At 43.4% G+C, this 27,552-nt stretch overlaps 1 long non-coding RNA gene across 1 annotated transcript in view; it reads right to left on the reverse strand.

The window, feature by feature from the left end:
• LOC136148538 (uncharacterized) overlaps positions 1-24,226 on the reverse strand; it is a 287,598-nt gene extending 263,372 nt beyond the window's left edge. The window contains exon 1 of the long non-coding RNA XR_010659517.1: positions 23,935-24,226. This is a non-coding gene — a long non-coding RNA (uncharacterized lncRNA). The remainder of the gene's footprint in view (positions 1-23,934) is intronic.
• Positions 24,227-27,552: the final 3,326 nt, after the last annotated feature.

Raw genomic sequence — 27,552 nt, forward strand, 5'->3', positions numbered from 1 at the left:
CTAGGTGTGAGCCCAGGAGGATACTCTGGTCTCCAGGGAATCAGAGGCAGCTGGGGCTGTTCCCAGAGCTGATCAGCAGGGCCAAAAAGGAGGATCTTATTTGCTTTGCCAGGCTGTGTCAAGTCTGGAGCAAATGAGCATAGCACTGAAGTCTTCTGAATCCACAGAAGTCTGGTATAAATATGCCAGCTCGACATGGAACAACAGCATATGGCAGAGGGGGAGTTGATTGCATCTGGGCTCAAGGAGGAGCAGGTTGAGCCTAGAGCCTGCATTTTAAGAGATGGTTCACTCTTGTGTTTGTGTTCATTTTTTGTAGGACTGTCTCACTGTAATTTTAATAAAGGCAAACCTGGAATAGAAAAACATGGAAGCATGTGCTTTCTTACTTTCTCTCATTGAAACCTTTTGGACATCTTATCTCATTCGTTGTGGGAGTATGCATCCAAGACCCTGTACCAGGACCCACAGTTAGACTCCAGGCACTCAGCATCCATCAACAGTGTAGACGGGACTCCCCTTGCAACTGCAGAGACACCAAGCCCCCAGTTTATCCTCACCTTTCACGGTTTTCCAGAAAGTGCTGAAGTAGTTCGCAGTCTCCAGGCTCCCTCCCACTGACCCCAGCCCAAGAACAAACTCAGAAGAGGACTGGGCTCCGGGGATGGGCTCGGTTTCCAGCCGTCCCAGACCATGCGGTGCTTTGTCAGCCCCCACACTGGAACAGCGACTACTGAGTCAGGTTTCCTGACTTCATGACTTCAGCATGTGTGGCCGAAGGGACCCAGCAGCCATGCTCTCCACAACATCTGGCATGCTCTGTCTCTGGGGCTTCGTCTTGCAAATTTTCTAAGGAAAAAAAAAAAATCTAATTGTCTCATTTCTTTCCCATTGGGTATCAGGGTGAGTTTTGGTGGGAGGAAGGTATGCTGGGGGAAGAAAAACGGCTGTTACTTCTTCTCATGCATTATCTGTCTTTGAAATCCAGTGATGAAAATGTCTGTGGGAGGGAGGAGGGGCTTTGGCAGGAGAACACATTCCAAGACCTGCTGGCCTGGGCTGTCGGCTATCGTATGTTCTCCACAAATGATTTATATTAGCACAGTCAGTGTTCCTGAAGTGGGGGATGACCATCCCTGGCCATGACCAAGTCTCCTTGGAAAAACAAAGAGAAGGAAGAGCTAATGGTACAACTGGTGTGAGGAGAGAAAGAGGAATTAGAGAAAAAGCACATGATGAAACAAGGATTTAAAAAAAAGAAACAGCTGGAGGGGAAGAGCTAGGAGAAGATTTTCTACTTTACAAGAATTATTTCTATTTTCCTGATCATCCTCTTTTACTTGTAAAAGAAAAGGTGTTTTTCTTCATTGTGTTAATACTCCAGAAGTACTTCACTGTATCAAACACTTGAGAAATGTTGATTTAGGAGCTTCTCTTTATGGTAGAATAGATAAACTCTTAGCCAATATTTGAAACTCATTCAGATTTAGTAAAGATTCAGGGAGGTGGTGGTTTAGCCACTAAGCCATGTCCAACTCTTTTGCGAGCCCTTGGACTGTAGCCCACCAGACTCCTCTGTCTGCGGGATTATCCAGGCAAGAATACTGGAGTGGGTTGCCATTTCCTTCTCCTAGGAATCTTCCCAACCCAGGGATCTAACCTAGGTCTCCAGTATTGGCAGGCAGATTCTTTACCAACTGAGACACCAGGAAAGCCCCAATTGTAATGATTCATATGAAAGTTTTAAAAATTACTGTCGCTGGTTAGTGAGGTTGTTCGCTTTGGGGACAGAGACAAAGATCAAAGTGAGGCTATCATTGATTCTCTAATTTCTTCTTTTTTATTTCCCTACTTTTTTGCTAAAAGAACAACTTTTAAGAGGATAAAGGCTACCAAATTCATTCACATTTGTGATCATCATGGAGCCTCAGACTTGCACATTCTCATATAGTAACTGTTTTTCACATGATATGGACTGAAAATAATGGTCTTTAAAATGGATATAGGCAATGTCCTTGGTTGTCAGCTGATAACTCAGCATCAGCACCACCTCCTGCTACACTCTCCTCTGTATCACAGGGCATGGGAGAGCCAGAAACACATTTCTTAGAAGTCTTCCCCTCTGTGGTTGTGGCTTAGGGTCTCCTCTCAGAGGCCCTTGCACAAAGTTTGGAAGCTAGAGTTTTCCAGAAAGATTTCCAGGCAGACACGTCAGTATATATGGCAGGGGTTTCCAGGCAAGCTCTGGAGAATCACCTGCTCCTGGAGACTTGAAGTTCACAGTGACTTCTGAGGAAACTTTCCAGAATGACCCACTCCAGCGCTGCCAGCAGCTGAAATCAGCACTGGGAGTTTCCCTGACCTTAGCTCCACAGCCCTTCAAACGGTTTTGCTTGCCTCTAATTCTCTGAATTCAAGTCATTACTGTTTATAATACTTTTCTTTTCTTTTCTTTTTTCTGACCACTCTGCAAGGCATACAGGATCTTAGTTCCCCAACTTAGACTCCAACCCAAGATCTGCTGCACTGGAAGCAGACAGTCCTAACCACTGAGCCTCCAGGGAATTCCCTAGAGTGGTTTCTGTCTCCCTGAACAAGCTCTGAAAAATGCAGCAAGCCATTGAGATAGGACAAAATCACTTTAGGAGGGAGTCTAGATCAAGAAGAGGACAAAGAAGCACATAAGCTATGTCCTTCCTTCCTCTACCTTGCGCCGACAGCCTGCCTTCCAGCTCAGCGGGCTCATTCCCAGTCTCAAAGACCCCTTCTGATGTTCATCAGAGTTAAGAAAAAATGGTGCCCAGCCTCCAAAACTATTCCTTCCCCATTTTAAAGAAATAGCCTTTACTTTAAGCATCCTGTTATACAGATTGCAGAAATTAATAGCACAACTTCTAGAACATATTGATTCAGGTTTAAAAGGAACCACCTGTGTCCAACATTAACTCAATGGTATAGTCTGTAGGAGCAGAGTAACTGGAGAGAAAAACAATGTTTCGGTCTCTTTAGTTTATCACTAGTTTCAGCAAAATCAACTGTTTGCTTCAGAATACAGTCTCTGTAAATCAGAAAACTGAGATCACTAAAGGGAGGCGCTGAGCACTGCCAGCATATACAGACACTCAAAAAATTCACTTTATGAATTTTTGAAATCATAGAGAGAACTCCAGGAGATGTGACAATCAGGACAAAATACTATCTTTTACATGTAGAAAGAGCACTAAAAGTTTTAAACTCTTCCATAGGGGATCTAACAACTCAAATCCTTTCAAAACCTGAAATCAAAACAATATTGGAAAGCAATTATCCTTCAATTAAAAATAAATAAATAAAGTGTGAAAGTGTTAGTTGTTCAGACATGTTCAGCTCTTTGTGACCCCATGTACTGTAACAAACCAGGCTCCTCAGTCCATAGAATTTTCCAGGCAAGAATACTGGAGTGGGTTGCCATTAAAATAAATAAATTTGATTATTATAAAACCCTGAAGCTAAAGAGGTTCCATCCCCAGGGAATCTGAATTTCTGGATCTCTAAGAAATAAAGGAATATGAAGCTCTATCTTTCTAGAACCAGAAATGATTTAACTGGCACACCAGTCAGAGCACCCAAATAAACAGCTCTATTTTCCAACTAAGTAAGTTATTTAAAATCTCCTTGGGATATCTCAGAAAATTAATGTCAAGAATAACACAGGCGACTCTTACCTTCTGAGATGGTGCACACATACACACACACAGACACACAGAGACACACGCACACACACACACAAGAACAACAGACAATAATTTGGAAGGACCTCAGAGTACTGTTTCAACCTTTGTTTCTTCCTGTGGCAAAACCATAGTGGAATTTAGAAGCTCTGAGTTTGAATCTCAGGACTGGCCAATTTTTAACTGAGTGTCCTTGGGAAAAATCACTTTGCTCTGATTTGATTTTCTTCAACTATAAAACAGTGATGATGGCAGGATGCACATGTACCTTTCAGACCCCCATGATTATTGTGAGGATAAAACCATGAGTGTGAAATGTCTTAGAAAACAGAAATATTCTCAGCGTACAACCCATAAGTAAAATCTTGTATTCCAGTTTATGGTAATACTATTCAATTGCTCAAATTTTAAGCTAAAACTCTTTCAATGACAAAAAAACCCTTGCTTACTGATTCCTAAGGCATAGGAGTAGATGGTGATTTTATTCTACTAACAAACAGCAAATCTGCAACCACACAGCACTGCCATTATACACACATACTTACAAATAGGGAAGTCTAGAGGAAAGTTGTTATGGCAACAGCTGGACTGTGAGTATGAGATTGGAGTGGACCATGTCCTCACTAATAAATGTCAGCTTGATTGGAATTACTTACTAAAGTGGAGCTTAGACAAAGCCAAAAAGGAAAACCAAAGCTTTCTCGATAAAATGGAATCCCAAAGCATAAATAAAAGATTCCACCTGAGAAGAATGATTTATTATCTCTCACTCAAGAAAAGGATGCTCAGTCCATTCTATATGACCACATCTCTTAAGTTGTTTGCTACTGGTTTATAAAAAGCTCAGGCATGTGTGTCCATAAGGAGACATACAAAAGCACATGCACACATACACACACACACACACGCGCGCACACTACACAAATATATAAGTTCAACTAAAAGATAAACTAGAGGTTATTGGTTACTTGAAATGAAACCAGGTATATCTTTGCCCTAAAAAAGCAAATTATTAGGTCAGAAACACTAATAAAAGTTTACATCAGCCAAAGAGAGTTTGGTATTCAGGAAACCTGAGACATTAAAGTGAGGCTGTCACAAAAAGAGACTGAACATCTAAAACTTAAAAACACATCATACCTAGCATGAAGATGTGAATGAATTTATTCTGCCTCAAACCAACTTGGACCATATATAATTCACTTCCTTATAAGCTATTTGATTATAAATGCTGGAAATAATCATGTTACCACATAAAACCCTTCTTTCTTCAAGTTCTCCAAGCTACCAGAGATATGACATGCTGGAAAGAGTATTTACATTTTTGTTAGGAAGATACCAAGTACCTTTCCTAAGAGCAGGCATCTTGGAATGGACAGTCACAGTGAACTTTTTCTTTTTTTTAAGTCATGCATGAACTAAATGTCTCCCTTCTTCAACATAATTTATATAGCTTTATAAAATCAACATCAGATTTTTTAAGGTTTTTAAGGTTCTTATACTTATGTTTCATTTATAAGGTATGATCAGACATGATCATCACCACCCTATGCACGCTATGCACTAAGTCGCTTCAGTCGTGTCCAACTCTTTGTGAACCTATGGACTGTAGCCCACCAGGCTCCTCTATCCATGGGATTCTCTAAGCAAGAATACTGGACTGGGTTGCCATGCCCTCCTCCAGGGGATCTTCCCGACCCAGGGATCAAACCTGTGTCTCTTATGTCTCTTGCATTGGTAGACAGGTTCTTTACCACTAGCACCACCTGGGAAGCTGAGAATAATTGGGATAAGACACTGGATCAATGGAGACGAATTTATTTGAGGGTCCAGTGAGCATCTCTGTCATGTTAAAAAAAAGCTAATCCATAAGAAACAAATATTTCAATTGCACTATACAAACAAAGTTGACAGTTTACTATTTAAAAGCTGGGTTTCCCCTGGATGCAAGCCCACCTCAGGAATTCTACCAAACCTGCAAGAACATAAGACTCCCGTTTCCTTAAGATGCTGCATTAATTTGAACATGTTTGACTAGAATGGGTATAAACAATGAAAGAAGAAGGTGTTACCCCACATATCAGGAAGGCAGGGCACATCATGGCCCAGACTCTGAACCTCTGAAGTTCCCTTAGTCTGTTCTTCTGGCACTTGTTGGCTTTGTCTTCAAGCCGACTTCCTTCATGATTACAAGTTAGCTCTCAGCAGCATAGAGGGTTACATTTTTCCTTATTCATGTTCAGTGAGCAAAAGACAAAAACTCTCCCCCAACTGTGAACTAAAAATTCTTTTCTTCAGTCTTATTTGGTCAACGGGAGTCCCAGGGAGTCTCAACTACCCAATGGACCAGTAGTTGCCAGGGAACCATCAAGGTATGAACTGTCCTATCCCTGGCTTCAGGGATAATGACCAGCAAAGGAGATGGGGTGGTAAGGACTGACTTAGACCAATCAAGACCCATCCCTGAAATGAAAGACTGAAAAAACCTCCCTTGAGTTACAAGGCTGAGTTGGGTACAGAGGTCGAATACCAAGAAGAAAATAAGGATTTTGTTAAGAAAGAAGAAAGATAATGGATGTTAGTAAACAATTGACAATGTCCACTTTAGAACCCAATGAGCTTACCTTACCACAAGTGGTAAGAATTTGACCTCTGATGGTGTGTCTGGAATTTATGTGGAACAGTGGTCCACTGTCAGTAAGAAGGGGTATTTCTAATTAAAAACCCATGTGTTTCCACCTAGCCTCAGAAAAACAGATTCTGCATTCCTTAAGAGAGAGGGCTGCAAAGAAACTTAAATACACTGATGAAACTTTATCAGAGCCTAGTATAAGAGCCATAAAATCAGTAGAAACAAAGACATTCCCCATATCAGCAGAACAGAAATAGCAGCTACTGGTTTAGGATAGCAAGCAGCAGAATGGATAAATGTAGCAAGGTAGCAGGAGAAAAGCCCAAGAAGACAAAAGTTACCTACCATGGAAAAGAAGGAAGCTGGTATGGCTTTGGGAATCAGTATGTCTTTTAGATACGGGCTTGAAACTGAAAATGTGAAGGTAATTCCAGAGTGTTTGGTGAACTGCTAAGAATACTTGCTTAGCCCTCCTTTCTCTCTCGGGGTGGAAAATAATGTTTCTTATAAAAGAGGATCTTCCAAGAACTCCCCAAAGGTGAGCAGATTGGATTTCATGACTTGCTGCATGAACATAGGAAGGTCACAGAATAGTGCTCACCTTGGGGAGATCAAGCCTAGAACAAGGTATGGCCTCTTCATCTAAACATGCTTCAATATTTCTATTTTAAAGTTAGAGAAAAAAAGGTAGGAGACACTTAGGGAGCTTAAAAAATCAAAGAAAATTATGAGCAAACCAAATTTTTAAAAACTGTAATACAGTACATACCAACATAAATATACACACACTTACACACACATTTGCCTGAAATTGTCATTTCGTTAAGACGAAAGTAACTGTTTGGCTATGTCATCTTGAATTAGGTAGAAAGGATAGAATGTTCCAGAAGACAAGCTGCCCATAATATATTCCAACAAAGAAATCTACTATAAAATTGTAAATGGCCATGAATTATAGAATCAAGATTCAAATAATTTTGACAGTGTAAATGTTGGGGGAAAAAACATCAGGGACAAATGCAAAGTCCATTACTTTGGCTGAAAGAATAAACTGTACAGACAGGATAACACCAGCTTTAGAGCTATGAGTTTTAACCAGGTCTGTCAGTTGACCATGATTTAATATGTGATCATTAGGGTAATGCAACTACTAAAAAAATCAATATAATATTTAGATCATGGCAGGTGATAACTCTACCATTTTCCAACTGGATCAGACCACGTTTGGGATCCTGGATAACTGAGGTAAATGAACAACAATGTTGACAAAGTAGGGGATATTCAGAGGAGAAGGCAAGGGGGAAAGTTTGGGAAACTATATCATAAATGTAGGAGGAAAAGCATCATTTAGAGTTGGAAATAAAGTTGTTCCCTTACTCTAAGAGCAAAGACCGAGGCAGCAGATTTGGGATCTCTACACGAACAAGTGGACACCATTAATGTCCTATCTCACATTCCTGGAAAGCAAAAGGACACGCTCTGGAGCCAGTCAGCCTGGGTTCATACCTGGTTCTGCCACATACTAACTCTAACCCTCAGCAGGTTGCTAAATCACCTGGTTGCTTCAGTTTCCTCATCAGCAAAACGAGGATACTAGGAGCCCCTACCTCAGAGACTTCTGATGAGGAATACATAAGTCATAAGTAAAGTACTTAGAACCTTGCCTGGTAAATCGTAAGCACTGTAGATATCTTTGCTATCAATACAAAGAACCAGTTTTTTCACAAACAGAAATTCTATGTGTATTGGTTTGCTAAGACTACTCTAAAAAAAATACCACAAACTGGGTGACTTGAATCACAGAAATTCATTGTCTTGCAGTTCTGGAGGCTACAAGTCTGAATCAAGGTGTTGGCAAGGTTGACTCCTTCTGAAGGCTGTGAGAATCTGTTCCATGCCTCTTTCCTAGCTTCTGGTAGACCACTGGTAATTTTTGGGGTTCCTTGACTTTTAGAAGAATTGCCCTGGCCTCTGCTTTCATCTTCACATTGAGTTCTCCCTGTGTGAATGTCTGATTCCATATTTTCTTTTTCTATGGAGATACCAGTCATACTAAACTAGGGTTCACAGCAATGACTTCATTTTAACTTGTTTATCTTTGTGCTGGGCTTATTTGCTTAGTCATGTCTGACTCTTTGCAACGCCAGGGGCTGTATCCCACCCAAGATTCTCTGTCCAAGGGATTCTCCAGGCAAGAATACTGGAGTGGGTTGCCATTTCCTTCTCCAGGTGATCTTTCCAACTCAGGGATCGAACCCGGGTCTCCTGCATTGCAGGCAGACTCTTTACTGCCTGAGCCACCAGTGAAGTCACACCAGAGATAACTATTAATATCTTGGTTTATTTCTTTCTGGAAACATATATTTATATAATTAGGATCTCCTACTATATATACCTTAGAAAACTGATTTCTTACTTGTCATTTTTATCACTCTCATATCACTAAGGATGAATCAGGGTTGAACATTATGGTACAATTTCTGATGATACAACACTGTACCTTATCAGTGCACCGTATGTCAAACACCGATCTATTTATTTAACAAACACATCACTGAATGGCAACTCTGTACCAGGCACTATTCTAGGTGCACAAAATAAAGCAGTTTCCTGACCCAATTCCTGCCCTCATGGAGTCTGCAGTCCAGTACAGGGATTTAGGCACTATATAATCAACAAGCTAAAGCATGCAGATACAGGTGTTAAGAGTAAAGTGGGGAAGGGAAATAGGAAATACGTGTGTGGTGAGGGTGCTTCTATTTTAAGTAAGGTGGTCACAGAAGTCTATTTTGGTTATTTGCAATTTATCTCTGTAAAGACCCTATATCCAAACATGGTCACTTCAAGAGATACTGGGAATTAGGACTTTACCACATGAATTTGGAGGGACACAGTTCAAACCATACCTATGTCACTTCTTGTTGTTGTTCAGTTGCTCAGTTATGTCTGACTCTTTGAAACCCCATGGACTGCAGCACACCAGGTCTCCCTGTCCTTCACTATCTCCTGGAGTTTGCTCAGACTCATGCCCATAAGGTCTATGATACCATCCAACCAACTTATCCTCTGTCACCACCTTCTCCTCCTGCCCTCAATCTTTCCCAGCATCAGGGTCTTTTCCAATAAGTCAGCTCTTCATATCAGGTGGCCTAAGTATTAGAGCTTCCACATCAGTCTTTCCAATGAATACTCAGGGTTGATTTCCTTTAGGAATGCTGGGTTTGATCTCCTTGAGAGTCCAAGGGACTCTCAAGAGTCTTCTCCAGCATAATTTGAAAGCATCAATTCTTAAGGTGCTCAGCCTTCTTTATGGTCCAACTCTCACGTACATGACTACCAATGTCACCATGGAGCTTTAAAAAGAGGTCAGAGGGCCTGTGATCAGAGATGCTGCTAGTTCAATCCTCCAATGTAGTTGATTGAGGAAATGTTTTTAAAAAACAATTATAGGTCAAATCAGGGCTCACACCACGCAATTTAAGGTGCAATAAAAAGCTTGATTTCTCAACCCAGAGACCTGACTTGGTCTCACAAATTACAGTAGTAAAAAGACTGGGAAATATTATTGTTATTTCCTTTATTCATTTTCCTGTACAGATAGCAAAGGGAAGTAGCACCTTCTGACCCCTTCAAGGCTGTATTCTTGCTTCAGTCTCCATTTTGCTCTACAAGTGACAAGCACCCAATACACCAGTGCCTATGGGAGAATAATAGTCTATCACTTCTGGAGCACTGCAGACTTTTTTCATCTTCATGTCATTTTATCCTCCCAACTATCATCATGGAGACTATGGACATCAAATAACATCATGCTCATTTCCACATGAGGGAACTGAGAGGTTAAGCTTTTAGTCTGGGGTCATGTAATTAATTAATGGCAGTGCTGTGATTAGGTTTAAGTTTCCTGATAATCTATCAATTATAAGTCAACTGACTGAGCATCTTCTATTTGTTTAGTACTGTGTTAAGTGTTGAAGATTGAGACCAAGTATCAGTCAAATAAAACCTTTTGAAACTTCCAGCGTTGAATTAAAACCATAAAACCATGGCCATAAAACCTCTCAGCACTTTTTTTTTGTCTTGGCACAAACTACATGCAGATCACACAAAGGACTTCAGCCTCCCATTTGAAGCATCATTTTGAAATGCTGTATTCCTGCTCCTTTACAGAACTGCCCTCTCAACTCTTCCTCTGTCTCAGAAAGTTCTGGAAACTGTGTCTCTGCACTCCTTTCCAGACCCATTCTGTGGGGAAAATGGCACTGCCATCTGCATGGGTCATCTTGCCATAGAAAGCAACAGCTTAGACTTTTCCAGGGTTCTAAAACCACCTCCACTTCTTATACCAACTCAGTGAAGAGCAGAGTGTGCCTCCCCACTGTGTCCCAGGGCAGCCCTGCTGGGTACATCTGTGAGATGTGCTTCATAACAAACAACCACAAAAATCTCGGCAGCAATCAGCAAAAAGCTCTTATTTTTGACTTGTACATCTATGAGATGACAGGGATTTGGCTAGTGATGGAGGCTGAGTGTGGCTGGGCTTGGTTCCAACCTGTGGGCTGGGTTTTGAGCTCCCCCACGTCTCTCGTCTTCACTGGAAGAGCACTTTCTTGAGGCGTGTCCTTTCCATGGTGAAAGTAGGAGCACAAGATGGCAAGTCCCATCTCACATGTGTATTTCAAACTCGGGCTCACATCATATCCGCAAACCTCCCATTGGCCAAGGCAGATCACTTGGCCCACTCTAAAGTCAAAGGGCAGGAAAGTATACCTCCCTACCAGGAAGTCACATAAAAGGTGTGCAGGTACAACTGCTCCAAGGGAATGACGGGTCAGATCAGTCATTTGCTTCCCCTGATAAGGCAGAGGCCCAGTTCTTCAGGATGCCCGTGATGGCTTGCCCCTAGGTACCCACTTTTCCAGCAGCACAGAGTCTTGTCTTTGACCACTGAACTCTCCTGCCTGATCCTTTCCTCCCCAGATTCCGTGACACCACCTCAAAAGCAGCTCTTCCCTTCTCATGCTGCTTTATTAAAAGCTTTCTGCCAGGCTGGGAAGTTGAGGAATCCCACCTGCATCTAATAGACGATAATTTACTAATATAACCCAGCACTGTTTGCTTTTTCCCTCAGTCTGTTGCTTGCCTGTTGCATTGTTGTTGGCCAAGCTCCAAAAATCATAATAGGAAAGGGAAAAAAGAAACTATTTAGAAGATGATTATCCAAATATCCAAGCCATTCTCTAGGTAATGAATCCATATTGAGTGAGACCAGCATTTGGAACACTAATGTAAGGGGAAGAGAAAATGAACAATTCCCATTAAAGTAAATAGGTCCTACAAGTCTATCTTTGTAGGCCCACAACATGGAGCCTCATAGACTTAGTTGTTCACACCTCTCCCATATTTTCAAAGCCATTAACCAGGGTAGACTTGTCAGGGTTTCAACAGCATAATTGTTTAGCTATAAATCTCCCTGCTGGCTGGGGCCTGAGGTTTCCAGTAATCACAGGCAAAGGCAAAAGTCAAAATAGATAGTGCATGGGGGAAGGAAGAGAATGAAGCAGGAGGATTTATGAAATGGGAGGGCCTGGGGTGGCATGGAAAGAGGATGAAGGCTGCCAAAGGTAAAGATACAGAAGAACAGGGTATGGGACCTGTGTCAGATTGCAAATAAGGTTTCTGCTTTCTGACAGCATGAAAACCAGCCTGAGAAGCTGGCTCCCTCCCACACAACCAACCTGGAAGAACTACAGAAAGAAGCAGCAAGACTGGACTTGGAGAGCTAACATAAAACTGTGGGGAAGCCCTTGGTAGACTGAACGTGGGTAGGGACAGCAGGTATGATGCAGCAGGGATGAGCAAAGTGATAAAAGAAGCTCCCAAGTTCTGCCCTTGCCATTACCCTCAGATAATCTCCTGCCTTACTGTGGAAAAGAAGACAATGACATTAGCCAGATGGTTGGTGGGACAAGGGTAAAACAGGGACAATGCAACACCCTATGGAGTGACGAACTGATGGGTTGGTCAGCCAGTCTTCAGCATTCACTCCTCTGCTGATGGCCCAGTCAGTAAAGACTCCTCCTGTGATGTAGGAGACCTGGGTTCAATCCCTGGGAAGGGAAGATTCCTTAGAGAAGGAAATGGCAACCCTTTCTAGTGTTCTTGCCCGGGAAATTCCATGGACAGAGGAGCCTGGCGGGCTACCACCCATGATGTCACAATATCTGGACACGATCGAGCGAGTAAACCACCAAACCACTGCCCCCATGCCCCCTCACCTCAAGGTTGGTGGGTCACTTCAAGAGCTGTGCTCTTCAAATTTGACTTCCACTCACAATAAGAGAACACATTTCATGTGCTGACTCAGTACACATATAGCCCTGAATAAATGAAAGAAAATTTTCACAGAAGAATGTGCTTACTATTGGGATGCCCTCCACTTTTTTTCAACCTGTTTTGTTCTATTCCATTCTATTTTTTTCTCCCTCTCCACCCCTTCTCCTTCCTCCTCCATCTGCTCCTCCTACTCCTCATTTTCCTCCTTGTTCTTCATGTTCTGTTCTTCTTGTTATTCCTCCTCTCTCTTCCCTCCTCCTCCCCATACCTCCACTGGCTGACTCGCTAAAACTGTTCATGACCCATTAATGGGTTGCCACCCAGAGTTTGAAAAGCTTATCCACAGTGATCACTTCCTTCCAAGGGTACTTTCTCAGAACATTGAGAAGAGGATTCTGGCCAGAGTTGTGGCCTGTGAAGGGGCAAAAAATTGGGGTAAGATGCTGTAGTTCTGGGGGACTTGGATACTCTGCCTTGGAACTCATCTCTGACCCCCTTTTCTAGGAGCTCCATCAATCTAGAGCCCCTCTACCAATACAGATAACCAGACACCTGTTACTAAAGGGGAAAAAAAGGAGTTTTATAGTAGAATGTTATATTCAGGCAAATTATCATTTAAATCTGGGAGCTCAATAGATATATTCTCAAGCATACAAGGCTTTAGGCAGGCTTGCTACACAACAAACTATTTAGACAACTCAGGTAAGAAATAAATTCAGGCGATTACTAAAAGAAATATGGAGAATAAAGAAATTCAAATAATTACTAGAATTTTTGCTATCTAAAAAATTAAGAAACAAATAAAAATAAATAAGTGTATTGATAAGAACTCAGAACAAAAGTTTCAAACAATATCAACAAGGGAATGGGAGAAAGGAATGGACAGCAAAAAGAATAAGGATATGTTAACACATTCAACTTGTTCAGGGTAAGATTATAGACAGATGATAGATGATCAATAATAGATGATAGGTGGATGGAATAGAGATAGATCTGAGACAGTTGTGGGGATAAGTAGATTTAAGTATAGGGGAGACAGAGACTCTCAGATTAGCTAAATTTTTTGCATATAATTCAACAATATGTGGTTTGTGAGAAAAATTAAAAGAAAACAGAAAGATGAAAGGATGAAAAAATATTCAGGGAAAATATGAATCAAAGAAAGTCATAGCATCACTTTCAATATCTGACAACAGAATTTAAGACAAAAAAGAGCATATGAAGAACAGGAAAGAAGAACTAAATATAACCATCATTGGGATATATGAACTTCACAATATAGATTCAATATATATAAAGTAATAATGATAAAAATGGGAGAAATAGAAAACAAGGCAACACCCTCCCCGCACAAAAAAGCATAAACCAAGTAGTCACATTTATACTTAGAGCAACTGGTGTTTTCCTACTGTCCTCAGAATAAAGTTCAGTATCAGGGCTTGTGAGGCCCTACATGATGTGGTCCCTCTCTAGCTCCATTCTTTGTACCTCACTCTCTTCAATATTTTCTGTAAAGGATAAAGACAAGATAAGGAGAAGGGGATGAAGAGGGCTAAGATAAAGGGGAGAGTGGCCACTGTGCTATAGGTGCACTAAATGGTTCTTGAAGTCTGGATGGCAAAGATCAGAAGAAGTCACCGGGGAGATGAGACTGAAGCATCAGGCAGGGACCAGCTCAGCCTAGAGCCAGTAAGCCATGCCAAGGAATCCGGACTTTATCCCACAGCCAGATAATAGGGAGACTTGTCAGGGTTTTGATCAGGCTAGTGACTCTTGGCCAGTACATAATCCATTTATTGATCTGGACTGCCAAAGGCTACAAGGGTATGTGAAGGGAGAAACCGTTGTGAGCTGGTGATTAAGGCTGAAAGAGGTAGATGATTTAGGCTGATGAAAAAGAAAGGGGAAATCACTGGAGAAAGGAGACAGTGACAAGAAACAAAGTTGGGAATGAGGGTACAGAGTTCAAAGAACAACTAGGAAAGCCAACTACCTCCAAGAAATGATGAGAGACAAGGAGGAGCGTAGGAAAGACAGGGGCAGTTGAGGTAGACACCAAATTGAGGATGTGAGACCTGACTCAACATGTCAGTGCTTCTCCAAACTTTCTTCCCAATGGCATAGGAAAAGGAACCCCAGGGCTCTCGGGTGGTGGCTGGAAGCAGACTTCTACAATCTCATAACTTCTTTGAAATCAATATTTAATCTTTAAAATTTATATGCATTTTGTGTTTTTCTTTATATGAGATCAATCTGTGTGGACAAGCTAAGTCACTTTAATCATGTTTGACTCTTTGCAACCCTATGGACTGCAGACCACCAGGCTCCCCTTTCCATGGGATTCTCCAGGAAAGAATACTGGAGTGGGTTGCCATGCCCCCTTCTTGACCCAGGGATCAAACCCGCGTCTCTTACACCTCCTGCCTTGGCAGGCGAGTTCTTTACCACTAGCACCACCTGGGAAACCCAATATCAATCTGTTTTAATATAAAAACATTTTTAATTACTTTCTCATGAAAACACTTAACTTTCTACACCCCAAGAAAGATTTCAGATTAAATTAGTATTCCAGAAAGATGTTTCTGTGACTTCTCACACCTCACGAATGCCAATATCTAAGGGACACCAAGATGCCCAACAGTGAGAAATCCAACATTCCCAGGTAAGCTGTGAAGTGAGAGAGGTATTTGAGGAAGTTAAAAATACGCCGGAGGGTGCTACATAGATGGGACAGTTTGAAAGCCAGGTAAGAGGCTTTTGAGGTCATCGCGATGAGATCTTAGACCAGGGGATGGCAGTAGATGAAGGAAAACAACATACGCGAGAGAAATTCTTGAGGCTTAATGGATAATGCAATACAGGGCAGAAAAGAGGAAAAGAAGGAATCAAAAATAATCCTGACTTTGAACTAGAGGAAGCAGATGCCCAGGCTGAAGAGGAGAAACGTGAAAAGGGGGCCCCTCACCATTCCCAAGGATCAGGAGTAACATATTGACTTCAGCTAGCTGTGCGTGACCATGTGTATGACACCCATGTGGAAATGTGTTATACAAGGAATAAGATCTAAGGTAGAAACACAAATGTGGCAGTCAGAATCACTCTCACGGGGGTCACACACAGTTGATACCACAGAGAGCATGGAAAGCCTGAGTGAGTCAGGAAAAAGAGCAAGCTAAGCACTCAACTTTGGGAGATAGTCACAGATGAGGAGTAGAAAGGGAGAAAGGGGGTCCCATGCAGGAAACAGAAAAGCATATCCACCTAACATACAGACATAACATTTTTAATTGTAAGTAGCAGGAAAAATTTGAACAAGAAAGGGGGAAGGGGAGGAAATGTATTGGCTGGTAAAACTGAAGAGTCCAGGTATAGACTCTGCCTTCCAGTAAGATCAGATCCTAGTGCTCAAAGGATGCCATTAGGAACTCATCTCTAAACACCTCTTCACTCTTCTTCTCTTTCCAGTGGCTTCACTTTCACACAGATTTTCCAGTCCTGATGGGCCTCCCTGGAAGCCAGGCTTTTATCCTCTCATCTCATCAACCAAGATAAAAGAGAACTTCTCCATCCCCAAAGTTCCAACTGAAGTTTCCAACAGAAGTTCCAGGTTTGCTTCTGACTGGACCATCTTGGTTCACTGGGTCACCTGGCCAGACCTGGGTCAGGTGCCCCAAAGTCTCTGCACCCATACCTACGTGAAGGAAGCCTGAGGGGAAGGGGCTGCCCTCAATGAAAGATGGTTATGCAACTTCCATAGAAAGAGAGAAGCAGAGAGACGGTCCAGTGAGAGAGGGGGAGGTTTTAAGAAGCTGGGGGTGGAGAGAGTGTGGCCAAACACAGGGGATGTCAAACAAAGCCTAAGGTGGGGGCAATGGAGGGTGCACTGCCCTTGGCTAGCCGGGAAGCAGGCAGCCCCTCTCTCCGCTGGGTCTCCCTCCTGCCTTAGGAGAGTGAGTCTGAAGACAGTGAAGCCCCCTCCTCAGCTTCTGCCCCCCCTCATTCCCAACCTGGCATCCAGAGCCCTGGCTCACAGCTCCTCATCACCATGCCCTCCCAAAGACTTGACACAGCCACTTTAGCTGGAACCTGCAGGCCTCTCTGGCAATAAAAAGTCCCTCTGGCTTCCGAAAGTGGCCTTGTAATGCAACAGCCAGGTCCTTCCTGACTGGACTTCTCACCACACACATCATACAATTCCTTCTTTCCCAGCAGGTAATTTTTCCAGTGAAAGAATCACCCCTCCCCTGGCCTTTGCCTCTTACCCTCCAATTGTTTGCCAGGGGAGCACCAGCAATGCTCCTTGGCTGGACTTCAGAGTTCCAGTTCAGCCAGGGTTGGGGGTGGGGTGGTGCTAGGTTGGGATTTAACCGAGGACCCCAAGGGGCTCATGTTATAAGAATCATCTCGCCAGCACCCCGAGACATCAAACCACACCTCTCGCTCTTTCTTTTCTGGCCGCTTCAGCTCACTGGCGTTTAAAGCAGAGCATCTGAAACACCCTAGTAGGCTCCCCTTTTCATGAAAGTAAGCGAGGAAGAAAGAGGCAGACAGACAGACAGACAGATGGAGAGAAGGGAGTCCTGTGGACAGTGAAGATGAATATGGATTGCAAACTTCTGCAGCGGGAGGGGGAGCAGGGGCCATCACATCCAGTGCTGCACTCGAAACCCGGATGGACCAACAGCAGCTCCCCTTAGGAATCTGAGTGGGCTCTTTCTTGTGTGATGTTGTGAAGTATGTCGGCATTCCTGGGCACCATCAGCCTCCTCCAAATGACCTGAGCGGGGGTGTGAATAGCAAGCTCTCACCGCCTTGGGCTGTGCAGAGGGAGAAGCTGGGAATTCTGTTCCAGAGGTTTCCTCTCACTGTGAAAATCAAGGCAGACATGCTTCATCCTCAGCTCCCCGAATACCCTTGAAGATCAAGGGGCAGATAAACTAATCTATTATAAATTCTAATGCAGCGCAGTTCCCTGACCAGAGCCTCTTCTTCTTCGGTGCCCCAAGCGTTAGCCAATATTTCATCAAAACCAGCTCCCTTCTGCAGGCCCATGTCCGCTCCTCCCACTCACCCCAAGAGGCTTGCACACTGGCGCCTTCTCTGTGTATGTGCTATACATACACACACACACACACACACACACACACACACACAGCCGGACCCTGATCATCCTTCCTGATTTATGATCCTATCTTGCCCAGTCTGGCTTAAAATGATCATTTTTCGCTCTCAGAATCTTTGAATCCCAGGAAAGGATGCTTTAAAACACCAAAAAGATGACACACACGTACGCACACACAAACACACATCAACGAGACTCTCAGAGCTTTTCCATGAGATATTCATTTACAAGAACTTGTCTTCTTGTGATTTCAGCCTTCCTCCTTGTACCATCTAAGCCTCATCTCCATTGTGATAAAGGCAAATCCTAAGCCCAGGAGTAGCCCAACCACTCCTATGGGTGGCCCTGTTCGTTTCTCGGCAACCAGGACACCCACCTCATCTGCTTGGAGACCTCATACAGCCACTTCAATGCCTGCTCCATCTTAGATCTCCCTCCTATAAAGTGGGTCTAATACGCCCACCAGGAGTCAAGTTGTGAGAATTCGTGCGTTAACCCTTCAGGAAGATGAACACATGATTATCACCATTCAGCAGGGGAAGGGCAGGGTCAGTCTGACCCTGAGACCCTGTCTGGGTGAGCAGTTTAAGAAAGCATAAGAGTTGAGCAACTGGGGGTGAGCAAAGAAGAAACGGCCTCCATAAGAGCCGTATTTCCAGCAGATTATACAGTAATCCCAGATTTACACTGAATAATAATCATCCTAAGGAAAACCTCGGCAGGGCTTCCTGTGTGCTCCGTACTGTGTCAGGTGGACGAGCTCATTTACGTCTCTAATCCACCCTCTGAGGAAGCCCTAGTTTATGGACGAGGAAACAATAGTGGAAAAGTTAAATGATCTGCCTGTGGAGCCAGACTGCACTTTTAATGCCTAAAATATCCTGCAGCGGGCAAGGGCCTAAACAAGCTAGCATGTGTGTGGGCATGGAAAGGAGCCTGAAAGGAAACACAGGGCAGCACCCTAGGGTTACAGGTGGGTTTTTTTCTTTCACTAGAGTTTCCATATTTTACCTAGATTTTCTCATTTCCACAGTAAACATATATTGCTTTTATAAGAATGATTTTTAAATGTTCTTTTGAAATAAAAATAAACGGAAAAAAATGTTCTTTTGAAAGAGCACCTTCCATTTCTTTTCTCAGACCACTGAGATTTTTCAGCCAGAGCAGCAGAGACAAGCAGGGCCTAGGCTCACACGGTTAGGCAGACTCAAGCCATTTCCACCAAGACAAGCAGAAAGTCTGAAAAGCAGTTTAGACTACTGTTAAGAAATACCATCATTAGGGAAGTGGAATGTGGCCTCTTGCACCCCAAATCCAACCAAGTTTCTGATGTCGTGGACAGCATCGGGTAGATAAGGGAAGAATGGAAAGACACCTAGATGAGGGTCTGGAGACCAGATTTCTAGATTTTTCTCTTTCATTTTTCATCTTGTGGTAGCCAGCTAATTTCCTTACCATGTGAACCAGATTTCTCACCTTGTGACCTCTGAGATTCTAAGATAACCCTAAGACATGCTGTGTGAGTGCCAGCCATACTCCATGCTCACGTTATCACCACAAAAAGCCTATGGACTTGACCGTGATATTCCCATTTCACAGATGGAACCCTGAAGCTCCAAGACTAAACATGATCAAGGTCACAGAGCAGGTAAGCCAATGAATGAGGCTGGATGCAAACCCAGGTACATCCAAATCCCAGCATTAGGAGTTCTTTTTTGAGTTAATCATGTTGTCAGAATTCTAATGCCAACCTTCCAAAGATCCTGGCCCAATCCACTACTTCCAGCTATGTGTCAAAGTGGTGTCAACAATATCACTACCGCTGGGGCGGGTTGCTTTTTAAGCAAAGTGCTTTGTAATTCTTATTCTGTTTCAACCCATTCTTCTCCCCTTCTTGTCACGAAGGCTCTACCAAGTCCGTCAGGGCCTCTCAAGCTTTCCCAGGCTCATCAGAAAGAGAGCTCAGCTCTCTGGCACCCACAGAGAGACAATCACACATTAGCCCCTAGATGCTGGCCCATAAGCTTTTCCCAGAACGGACCAGAAGTGGGAGGGAGGAGGGAGCTTGCACTGCACCCAGCCCGTTAGCTCTTCAGGCAGCCAGCAATAATGGAGAACGTGATAAGCTGTCACTAGAAGCCAGCTCAGTTCTCCGAGACTTAATGGTACAATAACACAATAGGGTCAGACTAAAAAGGTTCCCTTATGAAAATTTTATCAGCAACTTTGGTAAATGGCTATGGGAAAGGTGCTTTGCTCCCAGGCAGACCTGGGACCCGATTTTACAAGGTACAGGCGGCCCGCATTGCATCACCCCCACAAGATATTAAGGGCACTCAAATTGAATTAACACCAAATCAAGCCGGTGCACTTAACAATACAAATGCACTTAAGGGATGCCTCAGGATGATTTGTGACTAAAGAAAGCAAAGAAGAAAACGGCCTGCAAGCCACAAGGGTGGTGTTGTGTGTCATATACAGGAAAGGCCATAAGTAGAACTTAGAATACCGGAAAACCATGAACTTCAGGGGCTCTCAAATACCTTAGACACAACTGTAAAGTAGAAGGCCGCTTTTGTGGTATGCAGAAACAATTGATAAATAAATTACAGCCAATTTTCTTAGTGGCATGGTCTCCATTACCTCTGACAGCGGTATAACTACTCTACTAAGATGATAAGAGGCAAATAATGGCCTATCACGTAGCACCCCAGGAAATTCTCTGCCAGTTGCCAGGTCTCTTCATGACAGTGAAGACACAAAGATCCTCAGTGAGAGCCAAGTGATGAGAAGTGACAGCTTGCCAGGCAGACCGTGACAGGTTCTAAAAAGAATCAGCTGTAAATGTCCCTGGCAGATGGGACCCCGGAGTCAGGGTTGGCCCCTTGGTCTCCTTCCTTTCCCTGTCAGCATTCGTCCACACACATTTTCTCCTTGCACGTCTTACTCCTTTGCTCTCTGCTTCCCTCACCCTCTTCCCACACCCCTATTCTCACCCCCTCACCTTCTTTCTCTCAAACAGACCCTGTCTACTGAGCTGGAAGACAGTTTGGCCATCTTCATAGATGAATGGCTCTTCTGAGATTATCTTGGAAACTTGGACACATTCTGGACTTGGGAGAATTCAGGGGGAAAAAATGGTCTCACTGGGGATTCCTTTCCATCAAGTGAAATACACACATAAGCATGCTTTTGTTATCCTTCCAGGAAAGAGCTGTCTCCACGCAGGGTCTTACTCTGAAAACGGGCTCCATTTAGGTTGGAGGTGGCCTAATTTTGTCAGAGTTAAAGCAATTGCTTTTCGAATCATGAGGTGGCTTGGAAACTGGGGCAGGCAGGTTCCATTTTTCACTATAGAGAAAAAAGTTCTTGAATACCAAGACAGACCATTCCAGGACACTGCTGGGTCCCAGTTCACTACAGGAGGCAGGCATTATCATAAGAGAAACCAAGAGGACACGGAGGTCTCTGCATCTGGAACAACAAATCCTGGGCCCTTGCTCTACTAGAACTCAGTTCTGTGATTCTGAGTGAGTTATTTGACTTCTTTAGTAAAATAGAGCCACTCACATCTTTTCTAATGTCCTCATGGGATTGTCTTGAAGAGGCATCAAAAGTAATTACCAGAAAAATCTTTGCAGCTAGGAACCATCCACATGTACAAGGCATTGTTATGATGAAAATAATCTACAAATTACACATTTGTAGCAGACCTATTTCTTACAAAACCAGTCCTAAGTCCCAAGAATGAATATTCAAACTACCTGGTTTTCCATAACAGCAGCCTCTGCTCAAATAATCAGAGGAAGCGAAGAACAAACAAATGTGAAGGAAATCCATTGAAATCCTCAAACTTCATCACACCAATGACTTGTTAGCTTCTCCCATACTGAAGGCTTCCCTGGTGGCTCAGATGGTAAAGAATCTGCCTGCAATGTGGGAGACCTGGGTTTGATCCCAGGGTCAGGAAGATCCCTTGGAGAAGGGAATGGCAACCTACTCCAATATTCTTGCCTGGAGAATTCCATGGACAGAGAAGCCTGGTGGGCTACAGTCCATGGGGTCTCAAAGAATCGTGTATGACTGAGTTAACTAACACTTCCCATATTGAACTTTGAAGTCAAACGATGAATGGCATCATTCCTGGCATTCCCCAGCTCACCAAATACAACTGCAGGCATGTGACAGGACAGCTTGCTTCTCAGAGGAAGCCAGTGATCTGCCCCATCCTCTGATCCTCCTCAGAGAGGTCACCCATCACAACAGGTGATAGCATCGGAGGACACACAACCTTCTGGGCCCTTTACCTCCATCCTGGACACCCGGAGTCCCTGCCCATATACTGCCCTCCACTTACCCTGTTCTTCTACACGATCCTCCATACACTTACATTGCTTGCTGTGCTGTGCTAAGTCGCTTCAACTGTGTCCTACTCTGTGCAACCCTGTGGACTACAGACCGCCAGTCTCCTCTGTCCATGGGATTCTCCAGGCAAGAATACTGAAGCGGGTTGCCATTCCCTCCTCCAGGGGATCTTCCCATCCCAGGAATCCAAACTGGGTCTCCTGCATCTCCTTCATTGGCAGGTGGATTCTTTACCACTAGAGCACCAGGGAAGCCCATTTACATTGCTTACTTCTTACCTATTATTAGTCCTCTTTCCTCAAGCAAAATTCTTTGAAGCTCATAAATCATTATTCAACAGTGGTTCATCCAGACAACAAATATTTATTGAGGGCTTACTATGTTCTCTGCATGGTGCTAGGTCTCAGGAATATAGGGGTAAATCAGACAACACCCCTAACTCTTAAGAGCTTACTTTCAATATCATTGTCCCTTTCTTAACCCCATCTTTGGTTTCTCTATAATCAGAAATGCAGAATTCTAAGCTGAGCACACATCTCTAGTGAAGCAAACCTCTTTATAAATTGGAAAGGAAGAACAATGTGTGTTACCTAGCAGTCCCCATGTGTATGTCGCTAACTGCATCCTTCAGACAGAATTCATTCCTCCCCTCTGCTGGGCTCCCGTAGACTCATACATACTTCTATCACATAATGTGTTCAATTATTTGTTTAAGTGTTGCTCTCTCCCGCCAAACACTCTGGACTTTTTGACTTGGGCACCCTGATTATCTTACTCTTGCCCAAATCCAAAGCACATATCACAATGCTTGGTCCTTAGCCAGCACTCAATAAACCTATGTGGAATGAATGAATGAATGAATGAATGAATCTGTCATCTCTTTACTTTCTCTGTTTATGACCATCCTCCCTTTCTTCTTTCTTTTCTATTATCCCCAACCTCAGCCTATGATCCAGGGAACTCAGTGTAACTGAGTGGTGATGACTCAGGCTTTTTCTTGAGTGTTTTGGGGTTGGCTCCTATTGGCTTGCAAGAGCAGACTGTTAAATATTTTGGATTTTTTTTTTTAGCTGATTTAACTGTTAGAAACTTGAAATTGGTCATGGTGGAAGTATTTACATGATGGAAATCAGTAAATATTCTGTATCAGGCATTTAGAGTTTTGTTTTGGTTTTGGTTTTTTGGGAGCCTGTTTGTCAGCCCACCACTGCCCTGATTTAGCCAGACTTGGAGTTCTGACTCAGCTTCAACACTCGTTAACTGTGTGACCTTGGACAAACTGCTTGGTATCTCAAAGACTCAATTTCCTCATCTATAAAATGGGGATGATAATTATAACTTCAAGGGGTTATTGTGAGCCTTTAAGTGATCTAATGTTTATAAAGTGCTTAGCACAGTTCCTCATACATAGTATGTAGCCAATAAAAGCAGTTTATTAGTATTAGCATTATTCTCTGGCTTTCCATTAAGGCATTCTTTCATCCAGTTTGTTATACTTCTTTTCTTACACCCCAAAGGATTTATGACAACTTAATAAAGCACAAGCCATAAAATAGAAAATAAAAATCAGGATAAGGGAAAATAAAAAATCATAATACAAAGCCACAATCACAACGCTATTCTGATTGGATGGAATCTAACAGACTACAACCACAGAATGTTAGCTGGCAATTTCTTAAAATGTCACCAATAGAGTCACCTAAAAGTGACTTAACCTTAAAGCATTAGAGTGGACAGGGCCTCAGAGGTCTTCTTGTTTAATCCCTTACCTTACAGATGGAAAATGGAAGTCAGCAGGCAGGAAAGAATCATTTCTTGAGCACTTCCAGGCATGGTGATGGATGCTTTCACTTTTATCATCTCCAGGCCGTTCCAATCTACAGATGAAACCATTGAGGCCAGGGAAATGGCAGGCTTCTCCTAAAGCCACCAGGCTGCTAGTTGTAGAACTAAAATGGGAACCAGATTCCCGTGTCCCAATCCACTCCCTTTGTCTTCCCAGGTACCATGCTCTCTCCTCACTCCAGGAAGAGCAGTTTTGTGATAACAGCTTCCTGAAGATCAATCTCCCAAGATCCAACAGAATCATAGTCAAATGGAGAAACTGCAAGCACTGTGGTAGAGGGGACTTCCCAGGGAATTTCCTAGGTCTGACTGTGGCATATGAAAGAAGGACATGCATAAGCCCACTGGCAGGAGCAGCTGCTTTTGTACAAAACCCATCCTCATTTCATGTTAGCTTTTGAAAAGAGAACTATGCTTTTAATTCAATTCATTTGTGGTCTTCTCTGAAGTTCAGGTCTTCTGCTGGTCTTATAACTAGATTTTTTTCCTACCTTCTACCAATAGCTTCATTTTTCACACAACCTTCTATTGGCGTGGTTAATAGGCACAGAAATCAAATCTCTTTTCCCTTCTTCATCTGAAAGAAGCAGCACAAAACAAGAAATAGGTTAAAGTAATACATGGGTTGGAGATGGGAGGTCAAGGAAGAGCCTGCATAATTCACAAAGTGAAAGAATCCTCCATTTATGGAGAGCTGACAGCAATGTCTCACTTATTAGGCCACCACCCTTCTTTGGCAGCAAGCAGGTTGGTGGCCCAGCTTGGGAGTTCTGTTTTATGGGAATAGTGTTATTGCTTTCAGAGCTGTAGCTGACCTCACACCAAATAAACACGTCAACCACTTCTCAAGTCCCTGTTCCCAGGTGTGGCACGGAGGCACCGTGCAAGGACCCTCATGGCCTCACTCCCTTTTTCCCCTGCCTCCACTCAGAAATGGCTCTCCAGGTCCCAGTGTCCATGCTAACAGCCCCTTTTCTCTCTTTCCCTGTCCCATTCTCCAAATCATCTGTTCCATCTGCCCAAGATCTCACAACTGGACATGTATTTTCACATTAGTGCAGGTCAAGCTGCTCACCTTCAGAGAAACTTCTGGATAACACAGGAGGTTCTGGGGGGAGGAACACCATGGCACAACTGAATACAAATTCTCACACATACCTTTCAAAACTGAAATTGGGCACTTTTAAAATTATTTCTTTTTCCATTTTTCAAAATATGTTTTTTAATGATTTGTTTTTCACACAACAGAATTAATTGTTCCAGACTTAACCCCAGGTAGGCTCTACCACAAGCATAATTCAGAGGCCCATCACTCTACCACCTGTTGGGTGAGCTTGGGTAACGCTGACTCACTCTTATGGTTTTAAATGAGGCAGTTCAGTTCAGTCGCTCAGTCATGTTTGACTCTTTGCAACCCCATGGACTATAGCACACCAGGCTTCCCTGTCCATCACCAACTCCCGCAGTTTGTTCAAACTGATCGTCCCCTTCTCCTCCCACCTTCAATCTTTCCCAGCATCAGGGTCTTCTCAAATGAGTCAGCTCTCGGAATCAGGTGGCCAGAGAACTGGAGCTTCAGCTTCTGCATCAGTCCTTCCAATGAATATTCAGGACTGATTTCCTTTAGGATTGAGCAAGATCAAAAAGAAGATCTGTGACCCCAAATGAAACTAAACCCCCACAATTCACTGGAAAGCCATCTCCAAGGACTGTTTGCAAATCCACCGTGTGGAAGCCCTCCCCAGATTGTCAGTCTACGGACACTTAAGTGCTCACCTGGGCGTGTGGAGAGTTGGGGCATGGCTCCTATAGAAGGCTGATGTAGATTTCAACTCTACTGCTTACTTTCTCTGTGACCTTAGTCAAACTGCAATGGTCTTAATCCCTTAAAGGCAAAATGGGAAAATTATTAGTGGCCTGACGTCTGACACGACTGAGCGACTGAACTGAACTGACTGAACTGACGTCCATCAGGTAGCAAACGCGAACCTGCTCTGGAAAAAAGCGATGCGGTTTAAAAAAAAAAAAGGCAGCTGTTGCTATTATGATAAATCAAAAGTAAGACCAGTGTGTGTTTCATAAGATAAAACCTGAGGCGCTGGCCTCGGGGAGCACCTCTTTTAGAGCTGGTGGGGAGGCTGCGGTGGAGATGGCGGCGGGAGCGGCTGTGCCTCGGGATCGCAGAGCGGTGCATTGTGGGAGAGCCCACAGCTTGCCTGTTGCCTACACAGCCAATCTGAAGCCACGCTCCCGTTTTATATCGGCGCAGAGCTTCCCAGGTGGCGGCAGTGGCAAAGATCTTGCCTGCCAACATAGGAGACATAAGAGATGCGGGTTCGATCCCTGGGTTGGGAAAATCCCCTGGAGGAGGGCATGGCAACCACTCCAGGATTCTTGCCTGGAGAATCCCATGGACAGAGGAGCCTGGCAGGGTACAGGCAGGCTACAGTCCGTAGGGTCGCAAAGAGTCAGACACGACTGAGCGATTTAGCATGCAAGCAGGCAAAAGTTAATTAACCGTGTTGTCTAATTTCAGGTGTATAGGCAAGTGATTCAGTTATACATATACATGCATCTATTCTTTTTCTAATTCTTTTCCCATTTAGGTTATTATAGAATATTGAGCAGAGTTCCCCTATACAGTAAAGTTCTTGTTGGTTACCTTTTTTTTTTTAATATATTTTTTAAATGTGGACCATTTTTATAGTCTTTATTGAATTTGTTACAATATTGCTTCTGTTTTATGGTTTGGGTTTTTTGGCCACAAGATATGTGGGATCTCAGCTTCCCAACCAGGTATTGAACCCACGCCCTGTGCACTAGAAGGCAAAATCTTAACCACCAGACTTCCAGGGAAGTCCCTGGTTATCTACTTTAAATATAGCAGTGTGTAGATGTCAATCCCAAACTCCCAAATCTATCTATCCCAATCTCCCCCACCCTTCCTTCCTAGTAACCATAAATTTGCTCTCTAAGTCTGTGAGTCTGTTTCTGGACATACTCTTTAGAAAGAGCTGCAGGTACTCCCTGATGAAAAGGATTCCAACACTTGGGCTTACTTTGAGACAGTTTTCCCAGGGCCAATCCTGCCTTAGAATTTTGCTGAGGAATTTTACTTCGTTTTTTGAGGGGAAGAAGGCAGTTGAGACAATTACAACTCTATTCTGGAGGTGTAACAACAGCTCTTGTCTGGCCTGTGTTTCACCCCCATCTAGCCTTCAGGCTTCACCTAAAATCTCCTATGGAAAACAGGCCTGAGAGTTTGTATCTTTGTGGGTCTATTACAAGGTCTTTTTGTGTTCTGCTTCTCAAGTTTCTGAGTCTGTAACTTGTGAAAGAAAACTGGCAAAGCACCTCTTTAGACAGAAGTCACCTTGAAATTCACTACTTCTTCCTCCTCTGAGGACCAAGGGGTAGGACCCTCTTAGAGACGGCCCTCACCCTTCCAAACATGTCTGGACTGTGTGAGGGTGACTCATGCAGGCCAGCGAGGACCCCCCACAAGTCAGGCTGTCACTGCAGGGTAGCAGGCAAGGGGCTGA

Source organism: Muntiacus reevesi, chromosome 17 (assembly GCF_963930625.1).
Source record: "Muntiacus reevesi chromosome 17, mMunRee1.1, whole genome shotgun sequence".
NCBI lineage: Eukaryota > Metazoa > Chordata > Mammalia > Artiodactyla > Cervidae > Muntiacus > Muntiacus reevesi.